The sequence below is a fragment of the Schistocerca serialis genome, chromosome 9, assembly GCF_023864345.2.
Source record: "Schistocerca serialis cubense isolate TAMUIC-IGC-003099 chromosome 9, iqSchSeri2.2, whole genome shotgun sequence".
NCBI classification, from domain to species: Eukaryota; Metazoa; Arthropoda; class Insecta; order Orthoptera; family Acrididae; genus Schistocerca; species Schistocerca serialis.
This window is the reverse complement of record NC_064646.1, coordinates 217,650,029-217,672,121: the sequence shown is the minus strand read 5'-3', so window position 1 is coordinate 217,672,121 and position 22,093 is coordinate 217,650,029.

Below are 22,093 nucleotides of genomic sequence, written 5' to 3'. Positions count from 1 at the left end.
AGTGAAAGACCGAGGAACTTCCGGCAGCTCAACAGGTTAATTCGGAGGTGGAGGCTGTGCACCTTGCTTATGAGCGAGAGAAAAATTCGCCGGCCACCCGACAGCGCGGGGTCAGTGAGCTAATCGCGTTTGTCCGATCAGCGGTGTTACAGGTACCAGGTTAAAGGGCACTTAACGGAGAACTGTCCGCTGTCGACGAGTGTCTCTCGTAGATGACACAAGGGGGTCTCACCTTGACTTACGACGTTTTGTAGGAAGATCGTGGTCACCCCATCTTCAAGTGCTCCGTTTGTGTATGCGGGTAATGGTGAACCAGCTTGTGCGCTTTTGGATTCGGAGAGTTCTTGCTGACAAAGGTGTAGAGTAGCTAATTCTGAGGAGATTCTGTTGTTGGAGTAAGTTACGGTTAAGGTCCACGCTGAAAATTTCACATGGAGGATTAAGGTGAAGGTAGCTCGGAATTTCAGATCCTGCTATTTTGGGCGCGGATTTTGGCCTGATTCCTGATTGCAGGAGAGAAAGCTCTCAAGCTCTCTTTGGCTGTGATAGGATGCATCATTTAAGTTCTGTAAGCTGCCATTGGCAAGGGGTACCGACAATCATCCTAGAGTGGTTACAATGGAGCCGACGGAGTGGCCGAGCGGTTCTAGGCGCTACAGTCTGGAACCGCGTGACCGCTACGGTCGCAGGTTCGAATCCTGCCTCGGGCATGGATGTGTGTGATGTCCTTAGGTTAGTTAGGTTTAAGTAGTTCTAAGATCTAGGGGACTGATGACCTCAGATGTTGAGTCCCATAGTGCTCAGAGCCAATTGAACTAATTAAGGATATGATTTTAGAAATCTGTTTCCTGAAAAGGCACCGGGTTTTACGCCAGTTGTGTAATAAGTTTGGCGATGCATTGGCCGATCTCTTGGGTGTAGTGAAAGTGGAGGAATACAAGACCGAGTTTCCTGACAACAAACCGGTACGACACCCATCGTATCGTCTCTCTCCATCTCGTATTAAGCAGCTCAGGTTGTGCATAGACGAAGAGTTGAGAGGCGGTTATTAGGACGTCTCGATCATCTTATGTATCACCCATATTTCTGGTACCCAAGGGACAGGACGGGTTACGCCCAGTAGTGGATTACAGAGCCTTAAATAAGAAGGTAATTCTGCAATCAGTACCATTACCCGATTTGCAATGACTTTCACAACTCATGAGCTTAATGAGGCCTGTATCAGGTTTCATTAGCCGAAGAATCAAAACCCATGACAGCTTTCATTACCGACTGGAATCTCTATGAGTACAACAGAGTGTCGTTTGGGCTCTCCGCAAGTGCCGCTCTCCTGTCTTGAATTTAATGCATTGTTTTTCCAGACTAAAATTTAGAGGTATTTATCATTACGTTGATGACCTTGTGATCCGTAGTGAGAATTTCGGACATCTTGAGCATATTAGAGGTTTTGGAGTGTCTTAGGTAGGGGGGGTCACTTTTAAACCCGCCAGAGTGAAGTTTGCCCAACCTGAAAATACCTTTTTAGGAGACTAGTTTCCAGAGAGGGGTTCAAGGTAGATCACAGCCGTACGGCAATGTTTTCCAAAGAATGCGAAATGGGTAGTACGTTATATTGAGATGCAAATAATTTTTTTTAGGAAATTCATATCCAACTTCGCCCAGATAGCGGCTCCCTTAAATGATCTTAGGAAGAAAGGGAGAAAATTCGAGTGGGGTCCATCCTGAGAAGCCGCAAAAGAGGCCTTGAAAGCCTGATTCTAACAAAGAGTTCATATTGCAGAGTGATGCCGCAATGTCAGGTCAGTTGTCGCAGCTGTCCTTTTGTAGGAGGACGGGGGCTCCATGCTGCTGTGTACGATTCACAAGCCCTCTTCCCGCTAGAAACTAAGTACTCCGTGCATGAGCTGGAGACACTGGTGGTGTTACTTGCATTTGAAAACTTTAGAATCTGTCTGGAACACCGTCCATTCATGTTAGAAACGGACATCCTGGCCCTTAGCCCGTGTTGGCAAGACCGAGGCGTACCGGGTGCATCGCTAGATGGGCACTGAGAATTTCAGCGTTCCAGTTCAATGTGAGACACTTACGTGGCATGGAGAATATCGGTGTGGGTAGTCTAAGCAGAATATTTGGAGACGGGCAAGATAGGCTCCCGGTTGAGGAACTAGGTGGATCAGATGCATCGGATGGTTTTGATCATGTAATTTGTTCTGTCTTAAGTGGGTGTCCGCTTCTCTTTAAAGACGTTGACAGACAACAGGCTACTGAGTCGGAGTTGTCGAAGTTCAAGGAGGGAATTAGGAAAGGCGAAACTAATAATTGTCTGAAAGGGGACATCGTGTGTCGAGCGGTACGAGGGGGTGGAAATAAAATTCTTAGACAAGGATTTGGTACGTCAGGTTTTTAAGTAATTCCACGAAAGCCCGTTGGCAGTCATCTGGGTGTCCTCAAGACCAGAGTGAAGATTAAGAAGCATTTCATTTGGAAGTTTATGGATAAAGAGATAAGGGCCCTGGTGGCAAGTTGTAAGATGTGCGCTTTTAGCAAACCGACATTGAGTACCCGCAAAAGGTTCCTAGCATGTGATGTAGTGAATCGGTCTATGAAGAGGATGCACGTAGAGGTGGGCTAGACGGTTGTAAGTGTGGACGCATGTTCGCGCTTCTGTTGGTTAATCCCGACGCGTGGTACGGAAGTTCACTTCGTCGGCCTTCCGCAATTTCTGTTTTGAGGCTGTCATTAGTCACACTAATACGACGTCGTACTGCCGTAACCCTTCATTTACTGAGAGAGTAAACCGAAATTTGCGGGCTGTCGTATCGCCTTCCATCACACAGACTATACCCGTTGGAACAGCTCAGTGTCCTGACTGGGGTATACTTTTAAAAGAGCCGGACTTGAGGCATACAAGCAAACTCTGATGGCCCTGGTGTTCGCAATCAAGCCTAATTCTCCGTTATATAATTTTTGAGCATTGGATGACCTACTGTCTGAGAAAGTTGACGCTGAGCAAATACGGGCGAACTGGAAGCGTTAACTGGGTTAAAATTTTTGCGGCTGGAGTAGGGGGGGGGGGGGGCAGAGATGTTGATGAAATTCTTACAAAGATTTGTGGTCCCTGTCCAGATCCTTCACTTTGTAACACGGTCACCTTGCACGTTAAAACCCACAGACCATGCGAATTTTAGGGTCCGCGTTTCTCAAACTAAACCTTATCAAGAGGGTGGTACCCCCAGTAATACCTAACTTGTTTAATGTCATACTTGCTGCCAAGTTTTTTGATACATTGTTTCGTCTTATATCCCGGCTTTTGAGATGACTTTGAAGTGTCGTGATGGTAGTACGGCGCTACAGTGCCGTGGCAATGTGATCGATGCCAGTGGAGGTTTCCACGTTCTGACGTATGGACTAGAGGGGTGGGGTCTGCAATGACTGGGAGGGCTCTCCGGGATCGGTGGCGCCCGTGCTGCTGGCAGCGTGCGGGCAGAGCCATCCGGAGGAGGAGGAAGTAAATTTGTTGCTGCGACGAAGGCGCGTGATGAAGAGTGGCTGCAGTCTTTGCCCTGGTGATCAGTTGGACTGGTCCGGGCATATGGGCGGTTGGATAGAGTGGGCATGAAGAGTTTTACGAAGGGGCCAGCTGGAGCTGCTGCATACCACCATTCGCCGAATGCTGGATCTGAGCGAAGATAGACAGACCAATACAAAAAAGGGACTCTGTTGGTTGCTCTGTTTTTCCGGATCGTGTCCTCAAGGTACGACTGCCTCAAGATTTTACTGCGTTCGATGCCGAATTATATGCGATATTGCGGGCACTAGAGCAGAGTCGTTTCTTGTCTGTTCAGATTCTTTGAGTGCCCTTCACTGTCTAAAATGTTGGCATCCAGCAGATAAAGTAATGCAGAATTTCCATGATGCCTTCCTCCAACTACTAGGTGTCCTGCTGCGTACCACGGCACACGGGGCTTACGGGGAACGAAAGGGTGGGTGTCGAGCCAAGGAGGCATGTCGTGATCCTCAGTTATTTCCGTTGTTGAGCTCGTGAGTCTTGCGTCGGTGGGAGAATGAGTGGCTGGAAGTGACACAGTGAACTCAGTCTAATAAAGCCAATAACGCGGCCTTGGTGTACCTCCATCTAGCCGCGTCGACGGGACGAAGTCCTTGATCATCTTCTCAGAGGCCAGAGCCCCATGACGCGTGGCTTCGTGCTCCTGCAAGAGGACCCTCTAATGTGTGGTGGTTGTGGCGTACAGATAACTGTGCGCCACATTTCATTGGACATTCATTTTCCAATCGGCGGGTCGCGGCTGATTTGCCGACGGATCTGCCCTCTCTGAAGTAATGTTCAAATGAATGTGGTTAGAGTTTTAAAGTTTTGTGAATTGTCGAACATTTTTCCCAAGATTTTAGGGCGATGGTTTTAATGTGTTAACAGGATGTCCTAGAGAAGAGCGATCAGCCAGTCACAGTTTCCCGTGCCTTTCTTTTAGCTTCGTTGTCTTTTTACAGAGTGACGATTATTGAAATGTATGGAAAAACGTAAATTAGTTACAAACTGGGGGTACACACACTTTATTAAACACGTAAACGTCACTACAGATATTCGGATTTAGGTTATCACATGTTCTATATGTCCACCATCATTGGCGATGGTGCAGCGCAAACGAATAGAGAAATTCTGTATGACCCGCTGAATTGCCGGAACATCGATGCTGTAGATGATCTCCTGAATGACTGTTTTCACTACAGCAGTGAGTCTGGGGGTTATTGCTGTACACCTTGTCTTTAATGCAGCTCCACAAAGAGTATTCGCAAGTGTTTGGATCCGGAAAATGTGGCGGCCAATCGAGGCCCATGCCAGTGGGCTCTGGGTATCCCAGAGCCGGAATGTGGTCCTCAATGTTCTCCTCTAGGACATCACTTAGTTCAAATGGCTCTGAGCACTATGGGACTTAACATCTGTGGTCATCAGTCCCCTAGAACTTAGAACTACTTAAACCTAAGTAACCTAAGGACATCACACACATCCACGCCCGAGGCAGGATTCGAACCTGCGACCGTAGCGGTCGTGCGGTTCCAGACTGTAGCGCCTAGAACCGCTCGGCCACACCGGCCGGCCTAGGACATCACTCTCCTGCTTCGATGGGGTCGAGCTCCGTCTTGTATTAACAGCATCTTGTCGAAATCAGCGTCGCTCTGGGAAATGGGGATGAAGTCATCTCCCGAAGTCTTCACGTACCATTCGGTAGTCACCGTTCCATCAAGGAATATCGCACCGATTATTCCGTGACTGGACATTTTACGCTACACAGTCACCCGTTGAAGGTGAAAAGACTTCTCGATCGCGAAATGCGGATTCTCAGTCCCCCAAATGCGCCAATTTTGCTTATTGACGAATCCATCCAAATGAAAGTGGGCTTCGTCGCTAAACCAAACCATATACACATGAAAGTGCTGTTCGTCAATTCTGTGGACAATAGTGTTGGCGAAACGCAACCGCTGTTTCGTGGTCCTGGGGCATAATGGCTAATGGCTTTAAATATTGTACGAAGAAAGATACAGGTCTTCAACAATTTGTGGCAGTGTCTCCCGGTTGATTCCCACCTGTTGTGCAGTTCGTCGGGTCGATTTCCCCTGGGGCTGGTTTGAAACACAACGCGTGTCTTTTCGATGTTTTCAGGTATTTTCACCCTTTTTTGACGACCGACATGACCAACACTGTCATCACGAACACTACGCGTTTTCTCAAACTTGCGAATCAAATTCTTGATTGTTAGCATACGTGGAACGGTTGCCTTCAGCTTGAACTCGCTCGCAAGCTTCCTTTCAGCCACATCTGGGCTGTTATTGCTCATATAGTAGGCCTTCACAAGCGCTATACGCTCGGGCTGTGACATTTTCAAGTGCTAATGGCTTCAACAAGAAGACGCGTGCCCATGTGCATACTAACCGTGCAGCTTGAAAGTCCTGAGGCAAGCCGTTCAGAAGTTATGACTATTTTAAATTCATATAGTTCTAAAATTGCCACCCTGTACTCGTATTTTAATCTACCGTATAGCTTCTTTTAAGGGATCTCCGTTGTTTTAGAGCCTGTGGGATGGTGATTGTGTGCTCGATTCGTGTGCATCAGGTGGAACAGTTTGAGAGGTTTTAGCCACATTCGTTTGTTTTCATGAGTGTAAGAGCGGTGATGACCTCGCCGTTCAAAATGGTTGTGACCACTATGGGACTTAACATCTATGGTCATCAGTACCTAGAACTTAGAACTACTTAAACCTAACTAACCTAAGGACATCACACAACACCCAGTCATCACGAGGCAGAGAAAATCCCTGACCCCGCCGGGAATCGAACCCGGGAATCCGAGCGTGGGAAGCGAGATCGCTACCGCACGATCACGAGCTGCGGACACCTCGCCGTTAAGCGCCCGTAAGCTCTAAACATATCATCATTATCGTACTTAGTTCTGGCTTTGCAAGAAATTTATATAAGAGTAACGGAAGATTACCGAGGTACTTTCCTATGTTCTCATACATTGTAAGCAATGATTTTACCTTAAGGATGACACAAAGCCCGTTATCATTTGAAAATTTGATACATCAATGAATAATGTAAGCAGAGAAGTAAAAACTGACAGTCGTGCTTGAAATGACATGGTGTTTTATTAAAACCAAAACAAAGTACACGAAATGACCAGCAGGTGGAACTTCGTATGATAGAAAATCAGCCAGCATAACAACTGATTTATAACAAAGATACTGTTTTAAAGAAGATGCCATTTGTAACGAAGATTTCGTTTGTAACAAATGCTCATCATATGGGCCGTTATACATCACCGGTGCCTGCAGACGAGGGGCAATGCTGTCAACAGCACTATACAGTACGTCAGTAGATATGGCGAGAAATTGCCGTAGGAAGTTATGTTTTAGCATCAATGATGTCGAACGATGGAGATAGACTTCTGCATCTACATCTACACCTATATATATATACTCGGCTAGCCACCAAGTGGTGTGTGGTGAGGGCACAATTCGCACCAAAGTCATATTTCCTCCCCTCCATTCCACCCGCGGATCGCGCGAGGGAAAAACGAATGTCCGAACGCCTCATTACGAGCTCTAATTTCCCTTATCTTTGAATGGTGATCATTGCGCGATTTGAAACTGGGTGGTAATAATATATGCTCTACATCCTCAGCGAAGATCGGATTTCGGACTTTAGTGAGCAGCCCCTTCCGTTTAGCGAGTCGTCCATCTGCAAGTGTGTCCCACTTCAAACTATCTATGAGGTTTGTAACGAGCTCGCGATGGCTAAAAGTACCAGTCACGAATATTGCCGCTCTTCTTCGGATTTTCTCAATCTCTTCAATGAGACCCAACTGGTAAGGGTCCCATACAGACGAGCAATACTCTATGACTGGACGAACTAACGTATCGTAAGCATGCGATATGCGGTAACCCGACAACCAGCAATCACACGCGTTGAGTTCTCGGGACCTGGGAGGCAAACCAGGACAGAAGTGGCGGCTCAGCACGCGATGCCACGTGCACAATAGGTGTCAATAGATGTTTCAGACGTGTAACAATAGAGGGTGGAGTTCCATCCTGCATAGATATCGTACCTCCAAGCACGTGTTTACGAGCTAGGCTAGGGATGATCTCATGTGCTCATGTGTGTGTGAAATCTTATGGGACTTAACTGCTAAGGTCATCAGTCACTAAGCTTACACACTACTTAACCTAAATTATCCTAACCACAAACACACACACCCATGCCCGAGGGAGGACTCGAACCTCCGCCGGGATCAGCCGCTCAGTCCACGACTGCAGCGCCGTAGACCGCTCGGCTAATCCCGCGCGGCAGGGATGATCTGACTTGCTCTCTAACTACAGCTCATTTTGTACACGATTCTCATACGTCACTGACGTCTTGCTGTCCAGTGCCATCTGTAGGCCACTTTTTGTCCTCAGTTTTGGTTCCAATAAAATCCCATGTCATTTCTGTCACGTCTGTCAATTTTTACCTCTGTACCTACATTATTACGTGCATCAGTGCATTTTCAAATGTTAACGGACTTTTGGATCATCTTGTACTTCCACGTGTAGGAGCCAATAACGCTTGTACGGCAGTAGTACTTTCTCTCGTGTACCTGATAGAGGTCGTATACTTGTTCGTGTAAAACGCACTTATAGCAGAATTGAACGTGTTTTACGTATGTTTGGGAAAAAAGATTGCCACTTTCAAAGTTTTTGTTCCACGTACACGACATACATATTTTACTGGAAGAGCGTAAACCTGCACTGCAGGTCTGCGCCACGTACGCGCATACACACGCGCGCGCCCGCTGCACATAACGCAGCCGGGCCGCTGGAGGAATTACGGCCGTGGCGCTTAGTGGTCAGCAGACGCGGCGGGCGCCGAACAGCGCCAGCTATGAGATCAGAGGTTAAAATCGTGTTTACCAGTGCGGGGGACCTGCTGCAAGCCAGTCCCGCGGCCACGACTCGTACCCTGTCAGCTCCGCCTGTCGTGTTTGCAGCTCTCAGATCCGTGTGTGGACCCTCAAACATGTATACGGGTGGAACCCGCTGCTGCCACTCCACATAGTGTTACACGTAGATTGTAATACCGCGAAGCGAGAGGGTACGTCGTCGTTTTGGAACCCCTGTGTTTGTCACACATGCGATTAGAGGTGCTTAACATCACTCTATTTTATTGTGTGACGTTCAAAATATGAATATGAATGATAAGAGAATGAACTAGGTAAGTCACTTTTTTTGAAGTTGTGTTGTTGCTATACCTCGTTTCAGAGTGATCGTACGTATGTTGCGAGGCTAAAAAGGAAAAAAAAACAAAAACAAAAAAAGCGAGTCCAGAGGCATTCAAAGTTTTGCTTTAAGGGGAAAGAGACAGGTAACTCCTGGTACCCGGCACTGAACAGACGTGGAGACGCAGCTCTCGATTTGGTAAAGTAACAAAGGTATTAGATTGTGTGAAATCTGTTCAGTAGTGAGGTCCAGTTGTTCAAATCAGATTCTAGATAACCAGTAAACCTCCGTAAGGGAGTTTATTTTCACAGTTTATTCACATTTCAGTTGAACTTTAAGTTTGGACTTCGGTCACGCCAGCACCATGGGCCTTAAGCTCACGGTCATTATTATTCCTCTCCGCTTAACGCAAATCCATTCATTAAGTGTGTTTTAATCTGCTCTTACACTTTCAGTAATATTTTGGGGCATTTCTATTAATTCTCTATGTGTTTCCTTTGTGGACTTGTTTTCGCGCCACTTGGTAGGTCCGAGCAACCACCACACTGACTCAGTATAGTTTCGAACTGGAAATGTATTGTAAAGGATGTATAACGATACGATACTGTGCGAGTGTACACAGCGAAGGAATAATCTTGTGTTTCCGTATTTTATTTTTTTTTATTTTTGTTGCCCACTGAAACTTGGCCACGTGTGAAGTGATAATGTTTCGTGTGCTCCCCCTTAACTATTTGATTTGTTGGCACTGTTGTGCGTTACAGAATATACACGGTTTAAGCTTGTGCCTTTAGCAAAGGGTCTTATTTGCCCTTTGATTTAATGTCTTTGACTTGACAAAGACTTCTGAAATTCTCTTCCACCCTGACCTAGTTCGCTTGTAGCGTCTTTGCTCAACTTGTTTTACTTGCCCAGTAGTAATTTAATACAATACGCATGGGATTTGGTGTATTTGTGTGTTTGTAGAAAAATACGTTGAAACCAGATCTGCGCTCCAGTCTCCCATTCCATAATTACGTGGCGGAACTGAACGATGTTAACTAGCGAGACCAATTGTGATCATGTTCATTGGAACAGAAATAAATCGATTAGTTTAAACGCCATTGATGCTGAATAAACATCTTTTAAGCCATATCTTTTGCTAATTATTTGCTCCCTCATCATAGAGAATGCCTTAAAATCAGTACCTCAGTCGAATCCTGGGTCACGAAATTAAGAAAATGAAAGCTATATATATTGCCTAGTAACCTTTTGTAGTCGCCGACCGGAGTGGCCGAGCGGCTCGAGGCGCTACAGTCTGGAACCGCGGGACCGCTACGGTCGCTGGTTCCAATCTTGCCTCGGGTATGGATGTGTGTGATGTCCTTAGGTTAGTTAGCTTTAAGTAGTTCTAAGTTCTAGGGACTGATGACCTCAGCAATTAAGTCCCATAGTACTCAGAGCCATTTGAACCTTTTTTTTCTGTAGTCGTCCAAAGAAAGATATATTCCGTTATCCGTTGGGTGCTAATTTTTACTAGTTGGTCAAAACCTTCCGCTAGAAATACCGGGCAATAAATTTTAGGGGCCAGAAATTAAGTGGATCACACGAACTTGAGAATCCATTTACTACAGACGGTAGCTTACAGGAGTTTTAGGACAGAAAAGCAATGACAACTATCCTCCTAACAGGTACAGTCGTACGACCCACACCTAATATATATGTCCACATCATGTTCAAATGGTTCAAATGGCTCTGAGCACTATGGGACTTAACATCTTTGGTCATCAGTCCCCTAGAACTTAGAACTACTTAAACCTAACTAACCTAAGGACATCACACACATCCATGCCCCAGGCAGGATTCGAACCTGCGACCGTAGCAGTCCCGCGGTTCCGGACTGAGCGCCTGAACCGCTAGACCACCGCGGCCGGCTCCACATCATGTCTCCTCGATTAGTTGTCAGGTTGCACGGTATTCGGACTGAAGCCAACAACAACACCAACGTTTAATATGACACAATGGAACAAGAGACGGACTCCAGGACCACCTATTCAAAGAAAGATGGAAAATAGTAACAAATCCGTTACCTGAACAAACTATAAAACTTACATATATGTAGCCGCGCGGGGTGGCCGCGCGGTGTAAAGTGCCTTGCCACGGTTCGAGTGGCTCCCCCCGTTGGAGGTTCGAGTCCTCCATTGGGCATGGTTGTGTGTGTTGTCCTTAGTGTTAGTTAAAGTTAGATTAACTAGTGTGTAAGCCTAGGGACCGATGACCTCAGCAGTTTCGTCCCATAGTACTTACTACAAATTTTTTTTAAATATTATAGTCATTTAGTACGAGGAAGAAAGGCAAATATCAATGGTAATCCTAAGATTTCTTTCAACTAATTTTTAAACTGACGGAGTTTGACTTTTATTCCATAGGTATTATACAAATGGATGGACGTACACATGAATGTATATGTATGTATATATGTATATGTGTATGTATGTTCCACATCTCTTAAACCACTGGATGGATTGGTAAACATACCACTTACTGTCTGGAAAGAATCGCTGTGTCCGTAAAAACCATCCTCATATCAAATACTTGGTGGGAATGGGGATGAAAAAGTAGAATAGCCCACAATGTGCAAATTTCCAGATATTATTTAGCAAGTGTTTGAGAAAGAGAGCATATAGTTACTTCCAACAAATATCATACGCAGTTTCAAACATTTACGAAACTTTTTCTCGCTGAGAGGCCCTGCAAAATAAAGAGAGGATGTAACCTCTCCACAGAAAATTAATTAAATGATAATTGAAAATGGTGCCAAGTGTAACCTCCCAGCAGATAATGTTTAATAAAAAATGTGAAATGGAGCCAAGTGTAAACTCCCCAGAAAATTGATAAATGAAAATTGACCATAAACCCACACAATAATATTAATTAAATAATGAACCATGAACGAAATGTAACCTCCTAACAGAAATAATAATATCTGGTAAATTTTATAAGGACAGCAGCGCTGACCTTTGGTCCTGTATTCTGAATAACAAAAGCAAAATTCTTACCTCAATAAAAACTGCAACTATATCTGCTCTTATTTATCGACACAGCTTCGTGCAATGCTGGCGTATATATATATATATTTTTTTTTTGTTCTTGGAAGGAATGCATAGGAAATATTCTTTAAATTGAAATGAATGCTTTTTCTTAAAAAGAGTGGAAAAATTCTTTAAATTGAAATGAAAACTTTTCTTTACAAGAGTTACTTTATAAAAAATTATTATTGAGGCATTTTTTCTGAACAAATTAAATTTCAATTAACATACATTATTAATTATGCGCAAGGCTGCTTCTTTACCTTCTACAATACTCATCCTCCAGAGTCCTGACCAGAGTCGCGACCAGAACACACAGCCGACGCAGGCCGACTCCCGCAGACTACTACCGTCCACTCGCTACTGTATTCGACTGACCACTACTGCAGACTCGCGGGGACTATAGTTCAATTCATTTATTTTGGCGGTTCGCGCATGCCCGCCCAGACGCGGGAGATTGCTGCGTTGCCAGTTGTACGCGCCAAGAGAAGCAGCGCCATCGTATATAGTTCGCAAACTTACGTTTAGGGGGGAGTGCGCAGTTTATGAAATAAAGCCACCATGACCGCATTAACCCTTTCGCTGCTACAGAGACGTGCTCCCCGCATTCGGCGATGTGCGCAATTTTGTCATCATTGCACTGCTCGCCTGTGCAGACACATGGTGTTTCGAGTGCTATGACACACTTTATCATTCGATTTCACAAGAACTATTTGGTTCCAAAATTTTATTTTTACACATCTTCTTGACTGATACCTTCCCCCCATAAATGACTTAATTTTGTTTCGAAGTTCAACGCAGTTATTGGGCAGCATTAGATGTAGTAAACCATAGCACGAAATGTTGAAGAGTTTGCAAAGGTAAAAGTCCATAGCGTATTCTTTCCGTATGGTCGATATTAGTTGCCACTAGAAATTTCAAAAATTACATTCAAACGAATGAAACTCATGAAGTAATACACTTTGATATTGTTTTTAAATAAAGAAAATATTAAGCACCAAACTGGGTTTCAACTTAGAACCTCCCACTTAGCAGTCATACACTTTAACCATTACACTATCGCAGCTCATCGATTATTACAATTCCCAGAGGACTTTAAAATCTCATGCAAAATACCGACAAACACTGCTGGTATGACTATGAATTACTCACGTTTCGTCGAAGTACAATAGGAAATAAACAATTACCGCTGTTCTTTATTGCGAAAAAGCGGTTAGTGAGAATGATAGAAATACCTTTCTTTGCCATCGCCTGAATTAGGAGGCTGATTGCTTGTTTGGTTTAATTAATGAATAGAATATGAAGCAATCGGTATAAAGAATGCTTTTTCCAAACTTTCTATAGAAGAAAGTCTGCTATCAAGACACTGCTTTCGTTCAATTACTTTATTTATGACTGAACGTTTCTACAACTGAAGACACTCGTCCGTGCTCTGCACTGCAGTCGAGCTCTGGCAACGTCGTTCTCTGTTCATTGGCTGACCGTGTTTTGTGACGTCAGATGCGCAGAACGAACCTAAACTCGGCCGCCGTCATAAATGACGTGCACTTTAGGGCAGACTGACTCCTACTGTCGACTCGTGCAGACTAGCGACAAGCAACAACTGACGATAAACTACTCTCTGGTCAGAGATTCTGTCATGCCTCGCCCATTGCCGGCGAAGCATACACCTTACAAGAAAAAAATTTGACCCCTTCCTATATTTGCGCTGTTCATACAGTATAACTGCCGCATCAGGCATGACGTTTTAATGTATTACTTCTTTTCTACCTACTGTATTCGTAACACAGTTTGTAGACAATATTCACATATACGACTGAATGTACCGGTAAAACTATACCATTGTGCGATACATAGTTCAGGATACATGACGTCGTAAACACCGATTACGCGAAAAACTGCCGCATTACGTATGGAATTAAATTTGTTACTTCGTTGCTTTGAAGACTAGTCGAAAAACATTTCGCAAACAGTATCCTCACAACCGGTCGGTGTAGCCGAGCGGTTCTAGGCGCTTCAGTCCGGAACCGCGTGACAGCTACGGTCGCAGGTTCGAATCCTGCCTCGGGCATGGATGTGTGTGATGTCCTTAGGTTAGTTAGATTTAAGTAGTTCTAAATTCTAGGGGACTGATGACCTCAGATGTTAAGTCCCATAGAGCTCAGACCTATTTGAACCATTTTTGAAGTATCCTCACAAGGCGTTGAATGTACCTACAAAATTAAATTATTGTACAACACATAGTTGAGGATGTATCACGTCATAAACACTGAGATGCGCGAGAAACTGCCGCATCATGCACGAAGTTAAAATTTTTTACTATTTTCCTGCAAACTCTCTTCGCAGACAGCATGCACATATGCCGCTGAATATAACATCAAATATATGTCATCGTACAATATAGTTCAGGAGATATGACGTCATACGTATTGAGATTCTTAAATCAGGAACTGCTGGATGAAATTCTCTAGATACAGGTGAAACATGTGTAAATGTATGCGTGAAACATGTTAAATATATATGAAGCATGTGACATGTGGGTATTCAGGCAAAGCTGCAGATAAAGAATACCCCCCAAAACCGCAGATCGATTTCACTCAAATGTATTAATTACTATACGGCAAGAAATAGTGTGGGGGTAAGAACCTGGGACCTCCTACTGGAATGACAGTGGTAATATGGAGAGAGAACCGAGGAGGGGGAAGTGAGAAAAAGACAGAGTTGGGAGAGAGGAGGTAATGCACTATCAGAGGGGAGGGGAGGAGACGGACAGAGAGGTGGAGAAGAGGAGAAGGATACGGGAGGTGGGGTAGGAGGAAACGGACAGAGAGAAAGGAAACCAGGAGAGGGCTAATAGAATTAGAATAAATACATACGCGGTCAATACAAGGTACTCAGCTATATGGACGAGTACATAAATTTCACATAATGGCAAAAATGTTTTACGTTGATAACTTAAATAAGCAGAAAATGGTAACTGAGATACATACATACCATATTAGTTATCATTCAGTTCCCATTCTTTTAAAGTTTCCATCAACTATAGACAAATTTATAAAAAACAGTTTAGTTTTAAAACGCAGATCATCAAGGCGATGTTAGTTTTACATTTTCTTTCTTTTCAAATTTGTTCCCCTTTACAAAGCTTTAATTGTATCATTTTAAAGAGAAAACATTTAAGCATACTCACTAATCTCCTTCCTGCTTAAGACAAACTTACGATTCTAACAAAATTGTATTTCAATTTTGTTGGAACAACCTGAGTTGAATTTGATTCTCGAAGTAGTACTCCATTTCTTTCTTAACCGCATACCTGAAGGGAATCAGACAACTGAAGGAAAAACTAGTGAGAGTAAAATAAATATTTCTAATAAACTTTCGACCGAGCTCTCCTTAGTGATTGTCAAGTGGCAACTGACTGAGGAGAGCTCGGTCGAAAGCTCGTGGGATTTTAACCACCAGACGCGGCTGGAAGCCCGAGTTAATTTTATTAATTCATATCGCCGCGAAACCATGCATTCACGCATAAATATTTTTTGTTGTTGACACTATAGCGCAGAAGCTCGCCGATGAAGGCATCACTTTAGGCAAAAGATCGGACGAGAAGGGATGACTGGAAGACCCAAAATAAAAACAAAAATCAAGTAAAATGAAGTAACCCGATGGACCGATGCCTAAGGCAACTATTCTCAATAGGCATGGACAGACACTCTGCACCTCTCGTAACGCCAAATAAAGAACGTTAATATTTCACCATGGTTCCAAATCCACATTAGAATGATGATCTTTGCCAATTAAAGCAGTCACTTTCTCTAAAAAGTACATAACAAAGAGAATAAAGGCCAACGCTAACTTTTGCCTGCGAAGTGGCGTTCCACGTGGACATAGCTGGTTCGAATCTTTTTGAAAGATTAAATTTTCGTTGTTATTATTTGTCCAGCAATGAGAGCGGAGATTTTGTCGCAAGTTTAGTGATCACCCGTCTTTATGCTAATATACGTGGATTAATTTCGAAAAGTCTCCGTTCGGTCTCATGAAGGGAAGGCATGTGATACTGTAGATAGTGGCTGGTCCATCGGAAGAGGAAAAGTTCGACGGCCCCCTTGGCGCCAGGACAACAACACCGTGCAAACTACCTAGGTTTCAGCCTAAGGCCCACACCACAGAGTTTTAAAATGAACAAATTTCTTTGTTTTAATTCAGTGGTGCGGGCCCCCTCGTAATCATGAAAGGTGTTCAACAGATAGCTGGAGAGAACTGCTCAGCACTAACCTTCTGAGCCCACGCTCAAGCGTGTCAGATTCTAACTGGTTCCCGGTCTAACAAGTGGTACTGTAATTGCCAAAAAATTTTAAGGGAATAGTTAACGACATTTTGAAATTTTGAAAGGAGTTCGATTTCGAGGAAAGTTGATTTCATCCAAATGAGAACCCACAAGAAATCGAAGGCTGTTTTTCTAATAGTGATGTCAGTCCAAGGGTGTGGTTGATCACAAACAACAGCGGAGAAAGATTATTTTCACAATTTACCTTGTTTCGTTGATCAAAAGGAGGCTTAGAATCTCCACATTAAGGGAGACAGATTCAACATATTGGCTTCAATCAGTACTGGAAAAAATGTATGACACCTAAGTTATGAAGATGTTGTAAATAGCTTCATTAGTGTGAAGTGTAAGTGCAAACTAATCAGCCAGTAAGATTACTTAAGTTTCATTTTATGTCTATTATTTTGGGAAGTATTGTCTCTGAATTAAATACAGCTAAAATTTTCTTGAAGTTCTTTCTTTCCGTCTTTCCCTAGTCGTTTCTTTATTACGTTCTCGATCTGCGTCAAGAGCACTTCATTAGCCTTCAGAATTCGTCAACCAAGTAGCACAGCCCACGAGTCGAAAATTCTCGGGCATACTGAGGTGCTTATAATTGCCAATTAGCTAGTATTGTTTGGTTGCCAAGTTTCGTCAGCTTCTGTGACGAAAGTGGAGAGCGACCTAGTCCTGTTACTGTCTCTGACGTGACGCACGACCTTTCTATTGCTATCTGTTCATAATAGAGGCTTCTTGGACTTACATTGAAATGCGGCCTCTTCTGTGTTTCTGGAGCTTTCCAAACTTATTAATTTCACCTTGCATTTTTTTAGCTCATAGTTGTAATTTGATTAATTTCTCCTCTGTGTTTTCTGGAGCTTGATCTATTTATTTTATTAGCTAAGCTTGATAGTTTTACTAGTGTTATTAATTTCTGTTCAGTGTTCTGAAGGGTAACAGCTTTGTTAATATCTTGAAATTTTCTAATCTCTAACATTCTAGGGTTTAAATATTCATGAAAGTGAGTATCCCATTGTGCAAGATTATAGCTGCTAGGTATTACTAAGTTTCTTTTTCAGTGTTATAGTATGAGCAGCTACTGCGTGAACTTGACGAGGGGGGTCTGGTGAAGTATGCGTCCAGTGCTGGTGACTGGGGACAGGACCTCCTTGTATGGCCTGACTCCCTCCTTTACAGACATAGGAGCTGAGTACCCGAATTTGCCAGGGTATGTATTTATTCCAGTCTTCTATTAGTCCCTCTCCTCCTTCCCCCTCTCTCTGTCCATCTACTTCCCCCCCCCTCCCAACCATTTTCTCCACCACTACTCCCTGTTCATCTCCTCCTGCCCACCTCTCTGTCAGTCTCCTGCTACAACTCTTTTTATTCATCCCCTCCTTCCTCGACTGCCTCTATCCCTCTCTTCCTCCCCCTCTCTCTGCCTACCTCTTTCTCCCCCCATCTTTTCCCGTATCCCCCTCTTTCCTTTGTCTATCCATCTTTTCTTTCTCTTCTCGTTGTTCATTTCCCCCTCCCCTCTCTGTCCATCTCCTCCCCTCCCACCTGCCTGTATCCATCTCCTCCTTCCCTCTATTTCCTCCTCCGCCACATCGTTCTCCACGTTATCATCCCGTCCCAATATGAGGCTGGTGGTTCTTAAATCACATTTCTTTCCACGTCCAACTAGTATGTGTACAAAATTTCACGAAATCGTTACAGGTGTTTCAAATAACCATTTAACCTGGCGTGGCTTTTCCTGCGTACGTTCGTGTCAAATATATTTCACATATATTTAACATATTTCACAAGTGACTCTACACACATTTCACCTGTATCTATAGCGAATTTCGCCCTGCAATTTCATTTTTACCCAGCTCAATGTTTATGACATCATATCTCCTGAACAATGTGTCGTACGACGATATAATTTCGATTTTGCATTCATACTGTCTGCACAACGTGCAGTGCTTACAGTAAGTAGTAAAGGCATAATAAATTAAAACGTTGTGTCCGGTGCGGCTGTTTTACTACATGAACCGCGAAAACGTAGTAAGCGATAAACTTGTTTGCTTTCATCATTTCGTCGTGGTTGCCAGCGAGAAAAGTGCAGTTAAAGTTTGAAATTATGTCTAAAGTTTATTGCACTTCACTACATACTCTTATTATCATATACTGGATGGGTATATCTGGGTATTCGCACTTCGTGGGCTAGTCTACTTCTTCACCGTCGCCATTACCCCTTTGATAAATAGGTGATTCTTACCCTTACAATGACTTATTCCAGATAGTGGTGTGTGTTCCAAGTTTGGCTGAAATCGGTCTAGGGGTTAGGAGGAGATGTGGACCATACATGTATGTATTCGTACATCAGTTTTTATGTTATGTATGGAGTTGGTGCCTGTTCTACACGAAGTTTGTCTTGATCTTATTTTTATTCTAAACCTTTTTTCAACTAAGTAATGCATTTTCTTCTTTAGTGCAGTACTGGCTCGAAGAAAAATACTAATTTTCTTTCATTCCAGCTCAAGACTCCCTTTCTTTTATGCATTGTCAAAAGACGTCTTTTATTATCCCAGTTTGCCAGAGAAAAAACAGCACGCACTGACTGCAGTCTCCACACCATTGAATATGGCACAAAGCATAATCTTAAAGCTTTGCAAACGCTCTTCGTAAGTCACCGCAAAGTCAGCCAACTCCAACCACTTCACAACAGGTGCAACATCTAACGTTTAATGCAACATGAAATCTAGTGGATTCTGCAATTCATTATTCTGTGTAGCTTATAACGGCCTTCGTAGTTGCAGTTCCCAGGCAGCGTGTGTTTATTCAGTAAACAGCAGTTCATTTGCTCTCATGACATCCTTTTAAGGTACATTACACTCACAAGGTTAATATTTATGAAAAGAGTATATTTCCTGAGCAGGATGTAGAAAGATTACCAGAACGAAGTGCAAATACTACCAGCTCGTTCATAACATTGCCCGTGAAATGTAATTAGGAAAGTTACGAAAGTAAAAAACAAGCTTCATAAACAACCAGACTTACTCGGAGTTGAGTTGCCAGGCGCTGTTAAAATATGCTATGCAGCCATGTGGTATTCTCTCAGGGACGCGCCTCAAGAGCATGCTCTGCAGTTAATCCGTTCGTGAGGCACAGATGTGCAGCTGTCCGAAAGAATACTTAGCGGCAAATGCATGTCTTTCTGACGCTTCCCTTACATGCCGAACATGACCTTACTGGACAGGCTATGCTGTGGATATCTTCATCGGTTAGAACTCGGTTGATTAGAATTTGGTTCCTCTTAAGACTTCGTGACCATTTTACTGAATAAGTGTCGTCTTCAAGTTGTACTTAGTTGGATTGTGTACCCCAGGTAGCCGGATTTTTGGCGTTTTGGAACATAATTCAACTGAAACTTCACTGTCACAGTGTGTTACATGTGTTTACTTTGTATAATGTTGACAACTGTTGCTCTGTGTTCGAAAACAACGAAATTTAATCATCCTGATGTATGCAGGCCAACTACAGCAAGTACAAATTTTGAAGTTTCATGTTAATTTTTTTTATTGATGTTTCGTGAGTAGTGAGGTGCCTTCATCCTCGAGAGGTACTTGAAGTAAACTTCTTTTTGTTGCTATCTCCAATATGAGTAGTAGTTCGCGTTTCTGTGTTGCAGTCTTCCATATGAGTGGTGACGCAAATATTTTGTTTAAGCCAGTTGTTAAATAAATTTTATCATTTGCATTATAGATCGGCGTGTTCTTATTCTGAATGTATCCCAGTAGCAGCCTTGTATTCTACTGCAGGATAAGGGTTTCAGCAGCAGCCTTAAACCACAACAGAAAATACATCACTTGTAACATTAATAACCTGAGGACAATGAGGTCCTTAAAGTCGGAACACCTGTGTACATGGACAGTGGCTCTGCATCTGATGACATCGACGTGACCGGGAAGTTAAACACTACCAGTTCTCCCTTCTAATATGCTGAACCACCTACTACTTGTTGAGGGGCAGGTAATGCATTTTACAGCTCCTCAGGTGGCTATTGTGGCTGACACGCCTAATTTCAATCCCACCGTCGAAGATATCCGACAGCAGAAACTGATGACATTTTTCGTTTGCCTTTTGAAGCTTTTGAAAACTTGATCAATGACTTGCTGTGAATGCCACAACCAGCTATACAGCAAAAGATTTATTTGAAAACAAAGTTACCGCAACATCAGGTCCACGTATTAAATGTGGCTTCTTAAACATGAATTAAAACATGTTTTTTTCGGTGTTCACTTTTCACAATCGATGTACAGTATGTGAATTGTAATCGTTAGCAAGAAAAAGTGTTTGTACATTTTGTTCATGAAATTTTATACATTCAGACGCATTTATACGTTTTAACAATGCATCATCAGTGGGTATTCTGGAACATGATATAATTTTTCGTTTTCATATACTGTTTTTCAGATTGAAAACAGGTCATGTAAATATTTTATGATAAGATACTTCAGTGAAACATCTAGTTCCATAGTTGATCACACTGTTTATCCGCATGTGGAAAACCTTTGTTTAGCTCATAAACCACCAACAAAAAATTGAGCAATTACATGCAGACATAAACATCATACATAAAAAATAAGATACACAATAAAGAAAGAACATGACACTGAAATAAATTTATTAGATAGAAAAATTAAAAAAAGAAAACAAAAGAAGGAACTTAGCTTCGAAATTTACCTATACCTACAACAACTGACATGACAATCACATAAACTTATTAGACAGAAAAATTAAAATACAAATCAAGTAACTTAGCTTTGAAATTTACCCTAACCTACAACTGACACGCACGAATACACCAGTCCACATAGCACCTACACTTTATAATCGAATTGTATGTAAATTATCGTCATATGAAGAGAGCTAATATTATTTTCACTCACCCTATTCAGTGGCTCACAGAAAACTAGGAATTTATTACTTTCGGACATGGTTACAAATAAAAATGTGCTTGAAGTAATTTGATAAGGCAGCAGAATCCTTGTTTGTCGTAATTAATATGAATTTTCTATTCTTGTCTCATGTAAATGCGTTCCAGATAAGGTCCAGTTCGATTATAAAGCATTAACTCTGAAACTGTTTTTGAAGTCGTAATTAATATGAGTTTTCTATTCTTGTCTCATGTAAATGCCTTCCAGATAAGGTCCAGTTCGATTATAAAGCATTAACTATGAAACTGTTTTTGCAGTCTCGTCAGGTACCATGAATTAATTCGTTCATTAATATTCCCTGAGTTGAAAGGAATGTATTGAGGACACATACGCCATTTCGCATCTCAATAATTAAACACTTTTATTGCAAAAGGGTATGCTCATACGTTTACCTTACTTGATAGTACAAAACTGGAACATCAAATGAGTGTGATTTTACAATGGCCATAATTACATTTATATTCTTTAGTGAATAGCGAGTCACATCAGTATTGACAAGAATCCATATTCCGCCCTTTCGACTACTCTGAATCATTATGTAATCCCAGATCAACATCAGAGGTAAAGTGAATTTCCTAATATGTCGTAAGTTAACTCACGGAAATAAGCGACATTCAGGTACATACACTGTAGTCTCATCATAGTATTAATGGCCACAGAAAACTACAAGAAAGAACCAGAACCAGGCATAGTCATAAAAATAGGGACAACACTGAATACAATAATAATCAACTTACAAGATTAAACAAAAAGTTAAAAAAACACAATTGGCAAATATACTACAATGTAGCCACAAACACAACCCCACAAAAACAAGCACACACACTGACAAAACAACAGCAGCTTCCAAATCCTGTGTGTTGACCACAAGGAGAAAATTCGAGGAATTAGAGAAAATACAGAGGCTTACCGACAATCATTCTTCACACACACTATTCGCGAATGGGATAGGTTTGGAGGGGATCAGATAGT